Genomic DNA, 9873 nt, shown 5'->3' with positions numbered 1-9873 from the left:
ATTTTGTAAGATCCTGAAAGTAAAATAAAAAGTTCCAGATGGTTTTTCGACATATCTGAAATCTTTAAAAAATCTTTTTGAATATTCTTGTGTAAACTAGGAAAATAATATTGATAATATAAAATTGCTTTGCCCTTTAAATTATAGTTTGGCTAAGATTTCTTTCTTAATAATTGAAAAATCTTTTGTCTTTGAAAATTCAACAATTTTTTTCATAAATGTGTCTTTTTGGTTTAAAAATTCATCTCTTTTGGTGGAAATTTCATCCATTTTTTTATTAAAATCGCAACTGTTTAGATTAAATACATTTTTTTGGTTAAGGATTCAACTATATTGTTGTACATTCGATTTTTTGTAAATCCAAGTGTTTTTAATTTAATATTAACACCTGATTTTGGTTATATAAGCAACTGTAACATTTTTGGTTTGGAATCTATCATTTTAGTTAAAAATTCGCCTTTTTCTGTAGAATTTACAATTTAATAGAAATTTAATATTTTTTGAAATTAAAATTGCAGATGCTTAAATTGAAGTATCCACTATTAGATTTTTCGGCGAGAATTTATAATCTTAGTTGAAAATTCATCTTTATTGGTAGGAAATTAATCTTCTTGGTAGAAAATTCATATATTTGGTTAAAGATTCAACTATTAGGTTGAAAACTATTAATTTTTTTTTTAATTTCAAATTTTCGGTTTGAAAAAATTGAAAAAAGTTGTAGGAAATTCGAATTTTTCCAAATATTCAATCTTTTTTAAAAATACAACTGGTGGAAAATTAATCTTTTTGGGTCTTTTTTAGATTCGGATTATTTGGTTGAAAAATAATTTTTTTGTTGAAATAATGTTGATCTGACGTATTTAAAATGTTCAAAAATGTTTTTAAATTTTGTCAAGAATCTTCGGAAAATTATATTTATAGAGACTGCAAAAAATATATAGAAATACATGTTTATTCAAAAATTTTATTTAGTATTTAAAGTTATTTTCGCTCTCAAACCGAAGAAACAACACGCGTACGTAGCGTGCGATTCATACGACTAATCGCAAAATAAAAAATGTTAATAAAGTTTATCGTACAAGAAAAAAAATGAGCAACATCTAAATATTTTAAACTTCGAGATTTTATAGCGCTAAAAATAAAATGAATCGAACGGAACATTGCATGACGGATAATAGTAAAAAAGGATAAACTGACCTTGGCAGCTGTCACGTTCATGAACATAGATTTTAATAGTTTTTCATAAGCCACAAGTACGATAATAACGACCTATAAAAAAATATCAGGAAAATCGAGGTAACTATAAAGTACACAATTCCTTCATGGAAAATATAATTTTATAATAAAATTGACTAGACGAAATATAAAACAGGATCTTATATAAAAAATACCTTCATTTCTTCTCGCATTAATCCTTTGTTTCTATGATGACTGCAGATTAATTGAGCACTCTATTATGCAATTATTGTTTATAAAAAAATCAAATAAGACTAGAATTTATCTCCGATTACCTTGTTACCTCACTCGTAATTTTATTAATTATAGATATTTTCACTTGTCTGCTATTACTGTATTCTTGGCCATAAAATTTGTTTTGCGTTCTAAGTTAACGGTTGTACAATTATTTTGTTTTGTAAGTTTTATATTTCTTAAAATGCGACAAAGAAACAGCCTACTGCGAATAACGATATTTATTACCAAGAATTACAATACGCTAGAGTTTTTTATTAAGTTCGAATTTGTTATTTTCAGAATTAATACAGTGTAAATTATAAATAAAGTAGCGATAAATGGATGCGCGTAAAGCACGCGTTCACGTTTTTGCATTCTTAGTTCCTAACATTAAAAATATAGATCATTTAAGATTTCATTATTTTAAACAACGTTAATTTCAAGTTTAACAAATTTTTGATAAAATAAATAATAATTTCGAATTCACGGCGTTTGAAATCAAACAATTTTCGATTATGTAAAATTTTGAAAAATAGGACAATATTTAAAATGGAAGGAAAGGGATTTAAATTTAAATTAAATAATCTGAAATTAAACATTTTTAATTATAAAAAAGAAATTAATTTTTATGAAATGATATCGTAAAATGATTTGATGAAACAAATCAATTTCTGTTCGTCCGTCCTAACCTACGCTAATTTGTTTTCTCGTACTATATTTTAAAAAATGTAGTCCAATCGATTGAAGTCTCAGTATTTTTTGAGACTTCTAAAATGACTAAATTTTAATTAATTTTTTTTTTTAAATAATTGCCTTAAATGTTATGTTTTTTGACTGAAATTTGATCTGTTTGACTATTTTAAACCATCATCAACTCAGGTTAAGAACCTTTGAAAAAGGTACGCATGTGTACCGAAACGTCAGGAAGTTTAAAAGGAGTTTTTTCTATTAAATAAATATCTGAGCTTCGAAGAACATGTTTTTTTGACTCAAATTTATTTTCGATTTACGATTGGACCGTAAGACATAAATAATTAGAAATCTACGATTTGAAATCAATGAAATGATATCTACTGCAACATGATTTAATTTAATTTTATTATATTTATTGTTTTCATAATTTAATTTCAAATCTCAAAATTGAGTGCAAAATTGCCGAGCAAATTTGTGATTATTGGGAAATTGTTTTAGAAAGGAGTTGAAAATTGTACTATTTCTATTGCAAAGCGTTCAAATTTAAAGAAATGTATTTTTAATTGAAGAATCTCGAAATTGAATAATTTGAGATTAAGATTTTGGAAATAGGGCAATTTCAAAACCTTAAAACTGTATATTTTCAGATTAGAATTTTGCAAATTGAATCTTTTAAAATTCAAAGGAATTGAAATTGAAATATTTATAATTAAAAGCGTTTAGGATTTGATAGTTCACATTTAAATAATTATCGACTCGAAGTGATTAAAATTTCAGAATTTGAAATTCAAAACTAAATTACATTGAATTAAAATTGAGTTAAACTTATTCAAAAACGAAGTAATATAAAATATTAATTTCTGGGATTATTATAAAACTAGTAGTAAGTAAACGCATGCATCCTCGTTTTTAAATTTTTGATTTCCCAAGATCGAAAATATAAATAATTTAAAAGTGTATTATTGGATACGTTTTTAAATATTAGGTTTCAAAAAATTGATCAACAATAATTTCTAATTGAAAGAATTTAAAAGCCAGTCATTTTAGGTTAGGTAAAATATTGAAAAAGGTACAATATTTGAATGGAATGAAAACAAATTGAATTTTTATGATTTCCTAAATAAAATTGTTTGATATTGAAAGTGTTTGGCATTTTTTCATTTAAAATCAGAAACTCTTAAAGTCAGAAAATATTATTCTAAAATTTTGAAAACTGAAATAAACTAATTTGCATTAAATACATAAAAATGTAAGAAACTATTATTGAGCAATTTTTTAAATATTAAAATAAAAAAATTAAAAGAATAAATATTAGTTAATAATTTTGATTAGAAAGCGTTTAAAATTAATCACTTTTATATTATGCAAAATTTTGAAAAATGGAATAAAAAGAAATTGAATTTGTATCATTTCTAAATTAAATCATTAAAAATTGAATAATTTAAAATTAAAATTACTTTAAATTTTGAATTAATAAATTTCAAACAAGCTTTTGGAATAAAAGTTTTTTTAACCAGGAGCTCTCAAAATAAATAAGTCTCAGAAGAAAATTTTGGAAATTAGACAAATTCATTAGGAAGAAAACCGTGTCATTTTTATTCGAAACGACTTTAAGGATCTAGAAATTTAATGGCTTGAGAATTAAATTTTAAAAAGTAGGACAATTTCAAAATTTCTAAGCATAATTTAATAAATGAAATCATTTAAGGTTTATATTAATATAAATTGAATTATTTCTAGCTATAAGCGTTAAAAATTGAATAATATAAAAATGAAAAGTTCTGAAATTAAATCATTTTTTATTCGATTCGATTAAAATTTTAGGATTTGAATTTGAAAACTATACAGTATTTTTTACAATTACTTTTACAATTACAATTACTACTTCCCCAATTAAAAATTAAAAAATGTTAAATAATGAACTTTTATAATTTAATTTGTTTATAAACCGCTCCAAATAAAAAGTCATTTTAAATGGAAAACATTACAAATGAAATAATTCTTATAACAGACCTTTACTATCAATATTTTTAAATTATTAATTATAATTTTAAAAATTGGAACATTTAAAGTTTAATTGCAGAAATAAATTGAACATTAAAATTGTAACCAATAAAATTATCATTCATTCTTGAAACTTTAAAATGAAATATATTTCAGTATGTAATAATTTATTATTTAAAGTTTTTTTAGTTTCAAGATAGTACATGAGAATTAAAAACTAAACAAATTATACACAATAAATTTAAATGGTTAAATATTAAATTAATGACAAATTCTTTAAACGGAAAATTGTCCAACTATCAAGTATCTCAATTTATTATTCTAAGATTTCGAATAATTCCAGAAACTAAGTAATTTTGTATGCTTAAATATAAAGACCCAAAAACTGAGAATATTTGAATTAAAAAGTTATTGAATTTAAAGCTATCGATGCTTCCAAAATGAAACTTTGCAATTTTGAAAAATTTAATTGTGAAATTTTCCTCACGTTTTTTTAATTTAAAATACTTTAGAAAATTAAGAAATTTCATACCAAACATTTTTGAATTTAAGATTTTAAAGCAAAAAAAGCTATTGTTTCAGTGGCTCAAAATTCGTTATAATGCAGTATCAAGTAACATTCAGAGCGATTAGATAGATTTTTAAAAATTTTGGTTTCTGTTAAAAAATTATTGTTATTTTCTCCGTTCAAAAATGAAGAATTTTAAATATTGTAAACCTTTAAAGTATAATTGTTCTAAATTTTTCTTTTAATTATTTGCTTTTTAATTTAAAATTTTTCAAATTAATCAACTTTCAATCTGAAATCGTTGAAAAATAAATAATTCGATACTTTGTTTGAAAATTGAAGCATTTTAATCTGAAGCGCATAGACGATTTAATGAAGACAAAGTGAATAAATAAATTCTAAGATTATTATTAATATTATGTTTAAAAAAGGCTACATGATTTTATTTATAAAAAATTGCTCTTTTCTGATATTAACATTTTTATCAACTAGCATCTTATTAATAATTCCCGATTTTCAGCAAACATATCAGTTCTTAATATTTATTATTTGCCTATTTAAAAAGTTATTAAAATTGTCATTAGTTAAATTCACATATACTTAATTTTAAAAAATATAAAAAAATTGGGTTCGTCCGGGATTTGAACCCGGGACCTCTCGCACCCTAAGCGAGAATCATACCCCTAGACCAACGAACCGACATTGGTTTGTGCTTACAAGACGCATGTAACGAAATGTATCGGTTTACTCATTACTGGATAAGAAATTCCGCTGACGTATATAAAGAATGACACGTGGAGCTTCTACATTTTCTTTTAACTGGTTCCCTTGAAATAAAACAATAAATGTTAAATTAAATTTGTTTATAAATATTATATTAATAAATAATTAATTATTTTAGGAAACATTTTTCAGTTTATTTTATTTTTTATTTTTGAACCACTCCTTAAGAAACGATTATTGCTATATACCAGTAACCATATGGAATATTGTTTGTCATTGATAATTTTTACTTATTTAATTGAGTATACCATTTCTCACTGATCCAAATTTAGAAAATAGGACTTTAAACAATGTAAAAAATTTGGAGAATTTTCCTCACTCTTTTTTTGGGAAAATTCCACATTTTATTTTGGATTTAGATTTCCCTCAAGAAACTGGGTATTTTCCCCTGACATGTGGATCAATTTTTCCAAAAATATTTCCAAAAATATTTTTGTGAGGAGTAAATTAGTGATGATGAATCAAACTTTTCAATATCAAATGATATTCCAAAGTTTTTTCTGGTAATTAAATTAAATCAAAATTTTCTTGTTTTTTCATTGTAGAGTGAAATACATATATAAAATTAAAGATTAAAAATATGTATTGATAATTTATAATTCTTTTATAGTTGAACAAATTTTTCGAATTTTAGAAAATGTTCCACATCATTGTTTGGAAAATTTTCTATCAAACTTGGATGCACTTTGCAGTACCATGATATCGGGAAAATAGTTTTCTATACAAATTAATTTTTAAAATAAAAAGCTCATTTTAAACCCTTTCAAAATTCTTTAAAATTTCTTTTTCGAAATCTTTATAAATTTAGATTTTGGTTTAAATTGTTTTAAATCTTTTCAATTTTAAAACCATTTGTAAACCTTTTCAAAAGTTCTAAATTCTTACTCGAATTTTTTTAAATTTGGAATCTTTAAGAAATTTGTAATGCTTTTTTTAAAATCCTCTACACTTTCCTTCGAAATTATAGGAAATCATTTTAAATATTCTTTCATTTTCTATGCGAATTCCATTTGAAAAAGAAAATTCATTTAAAATTTCTCGAGGAATCTCAAGAAAAATTATTGTTGCCTTCTTAAAGCCTTCAAAATTCTTAAAAAGCATCTTTTTTCGAAAGCTTACAAAATTAATCTTTACAAGTTAGGTATTTTTGAACTCTTAAAATCTTCTAGATATAAAACTTACTCCACATTTATCTAAAATTTTGTAACCCTATAAAGTTTAAAAAATGTGCTTTAAATTTGTTTACATTCTTTTTTGAAATTATAGGAAATCATTTTAAATTGTTCAAAATATTTTTCAATTTTCTCTTAGGAATCATTTCTCCAAATAAAAAACTCTTTGAAATTAAACCAAGAATCTGAAGAAAATTTGTTCTTTTTTTCTCTTGAAACCTTTCAAAATTCTTAAAAAGCTTCTAATTTCGAAATATTAAAAAATCAAGATTTTTTACATTTTTCACGATCATTAAAAATTATTTTTGGATTCCATTTTGGTAATTTTGTAAATCGTTCGAAATATTTTGAAATATATTTTAAAACATTCTTTGAAAATTAATTTAATAAATCATTTACAATTTTAATTTTGAGTAATTGAAAAAAATGTCTTTTAATTTTTTAACATTCTTTTTTAAAAATTTTAGGAATTCATTTGAAAAGTTCAGAAATCTTTTGAAATTTTCAGTAAACATTTTTTTAAAGACAATAAAATATCAAGTGAAATTTTCACGGAAGTTTTTCAAAATTCTTAAAAAGCTTCTTTCACGAAATCTTGAAAAATCTAGATTTTCTGTACATTTCAAAAAATCATTTTGAATTTAAGACTATATTTTGTAATGTTTTCAGAAGTTCTAGACCTTATTTTTAAGGTTTCAAAGTTTTGAAAATATTACAAAATAATCTTAAATTCAAAAAGATTTTAATATTCTTTAAAAAACATTTTTCAAAGTACGAACATTTCTTTATTCGCTTGAGACCTTTCAAAATTGTGAAAAAACTTTATATCTACATTTTATTTAAAATTTGTAAAAAGCTTTTCTATTTTTAAATTATTTTTGATCTTTTTTTCATACGTCTAACCGTGTCTTAAACGTACTCCAATTTTTCTAAGTCTTCGTGATTATAAAAAAATGCAAATTTGTGTTTATAAATCTTTTGATTCTTTTTCGAAAGTTCAACAAATAATTAAAAATGTTTCTCCATTTTCTTCTAAAATTAATTTTTTGAAATAAAAAATCATTTGAAATTTTCGCAGAAATAAGAACACAATTCTTATAATAGCTTTAAACATTTTAAAAAATTTAAAAAGCTTTTTTTTCAAAATCTTCAAAAATCTACATTTTTCAGATTTTTACAAGTTCATAGTGATTTTCTGAAAATACTTCAAGTTTAGAAATATATGTTTAAAAGTCTATTATTAATTGCAACACAGTGCACACAATAAAATTATAGATTTGAATAATTAATTTTCCTTAATTTAATGCAAATAATTGGTTGGAGAAGTAGAGGACGACGAAGAAAGTTTAGGAAAATTGAAAAACACATTTTCAACCGTTTTTAAATAAAAAAAGTGGGCTCGTCCGGGATTTGAACCCGGGACCTCTCGCACCCAAAGCGAGAATCATACCCCTAGACCAACGAGCCGATATGTTTTATCCTCCGTAAAATGTTAACGGGTAAAAATCGGTCGAATCTTGGTTGTGTTGTGCTGATGCAGGAAGAAATTACGATCTCATAAAGTCAGCACTCACATTCACCGCACCAGTTTCGTGACGTCGATGTGCAACAGGGAATGTGTGTATCCGAGGGCACTCTTTTATGACCGACTTAAATATTATTTTTAAGTAAAATTATTATTATTTCGAGTAGGGGATTTTAAATCTTAATTCAATCGGATAACATATATTCTATGTAAATATTTAAAAATTAAAATTTAGGAAAATTTGTTAAAAATTTCCTTAGGATAAAAAATAATATTTAATTTTTTGTAGTCACAGTTTCTGATGGTGACTAATAATATGGTATTCGATTGTTTTAAATAGATGAAGCTAACACTTTCTTGACATGTGCAAAACTCCGTTAAATGAATATCTCGAAAAATAAAACTCCCGACAATGTAAAATTCTCAGAATGCAAAATTCCCGAATTATATAATTCTCGAAAAATAAAATTTTCGAATAATAAAATTCCCGAATATTAACACTTAAATTTTTTTATAAATACATTTTTTACTTGTAATATAACCATATAACATTAATTGTATTAATTTAATTAATTTTATAAATAAACAATTTTAATTGTTTAAGTTCGGGAATTTTCTAGTTCGGATATATAATGAAATGTATGATAGTGAGTATTACCTTATTTCAAAATCGCTGAATAATAAAATCCGCAGCAGAAAATTGCCGACCTATAAAATACTCGAACTATAAAATTCCTAAATTTAAACAATTATATTTGCTTCTAAATATTATTTATTTATTAAAAATACAATAATCGAATATTTTTATTCAAAAAATTATTTTCAATGTTTAAAGTTTCTAATATTATTGTTTGAAGTTAAAATAATAATAATTGAGCAAATAAATTTCTTGATGAAAATTGTTTTAAATTATTTTTATTGTAAATTAAAACAATAATTTGAGAATTTTTAAAGATTTAAAATAATTTTTCTTATGAAAATATTTGATTATTGTATTTTTAAGAATTATATAATACTCGTAAAAAAATGTTAATTGTTTAAATTTGGGAATTTAATAATTCGGTAATTTTTATAAAGTGTTCTGTAATTTTCTAATTTTCTAATTTTATTATTCGGGAATCTTCTAATTCGGGACTTTTACACTGTTTACATTTTTTCGCTATCATAAAAAAAGGTTTGTGGTTAGCAAGATCTAGAAATTGCTAAAAACAAGGGCAAATTCACAATTTTGAAACCAGGGCAAATTCACAATTTTGAAACCAAGGCAAATTTGTTTTGTGATAAGAAAATAGTGACATATTTTATCGATCACGGGTAAAGAAATTCAAAACCGGACGTATTTAAATAATTTCAAGAAATGTGTGGCTAACGCAATCCAAAAAACTTGCTTTTTTCCGCACAATTAAAAAAAGCTCTAGCTTGTACCAAAATGATGTATTTTGATCTTAATTTTATATTATTATTCAGTATAAAAAATTGTATTTGATAAAAATTCAACATAATATTTTGAGTCATGGTAACACTTTTTAAATATACTTTGACAATTTTAGGTCCCAATTTATCTAACAATAACAGTTTTTGTAACTAAGTCTCTGTTTTTCGTATTTTAGTGCAAAACTTTCTTACAAATACCAAAGATTTAATGTTACTAATATCAATAAATAATGAGTGCCAACATTTTGTGAGGATCTTTGAAAGAGAAACAATTCAACTTCATAAACTTTTTTCGTATGTCA

The 9873-nt window shown here is 23.3% G+C and overlaps 2 non-coding genes across 2 annotated transcripts; both read right to left on the bottom strand.

The window, feature by feature from the left end:
* Positions 1–5283: 5283 nt before the first annotated feature.
* Trnap-agg lies at positions 5284–5355 on the bottom strand. Its single transcript has one exon. It is a non-coding gene; the product is annotated as a tRNA-Pro (tRNA).
* Positions 5356–8007: 2652 nt separating this feature from the next.
* On the bottom strand, positions 8008–8079 carry Trnap-ugg. The gene has a single exon. It is a non-coding gene; the product is annotated as a tRNA-Pro (tRNA).
* Positions 8080–9873: the final 1794 nt, after the last annotated feature.

Source organism: Belonocnema kinseyi, chromosome 9 (assembly GCF_010883055.1).
Source record: "Belonocnema kinseyi isolate 2016_QV_RU_SX_M_011 chromosome 9, B_treatae_v1, whole genome shotgun sequence".
In the NCBI taxonomy this organism is placed as follows: Eukaryota; Metazoa; Arthropoda; class Insecta; order Hymenoptera; family Cynipidae; genus Belonocnema; species Belonocnema kinseyi.
This window is presented reverse-complemented; position numbering and strand designations above follow the sequence as displayed.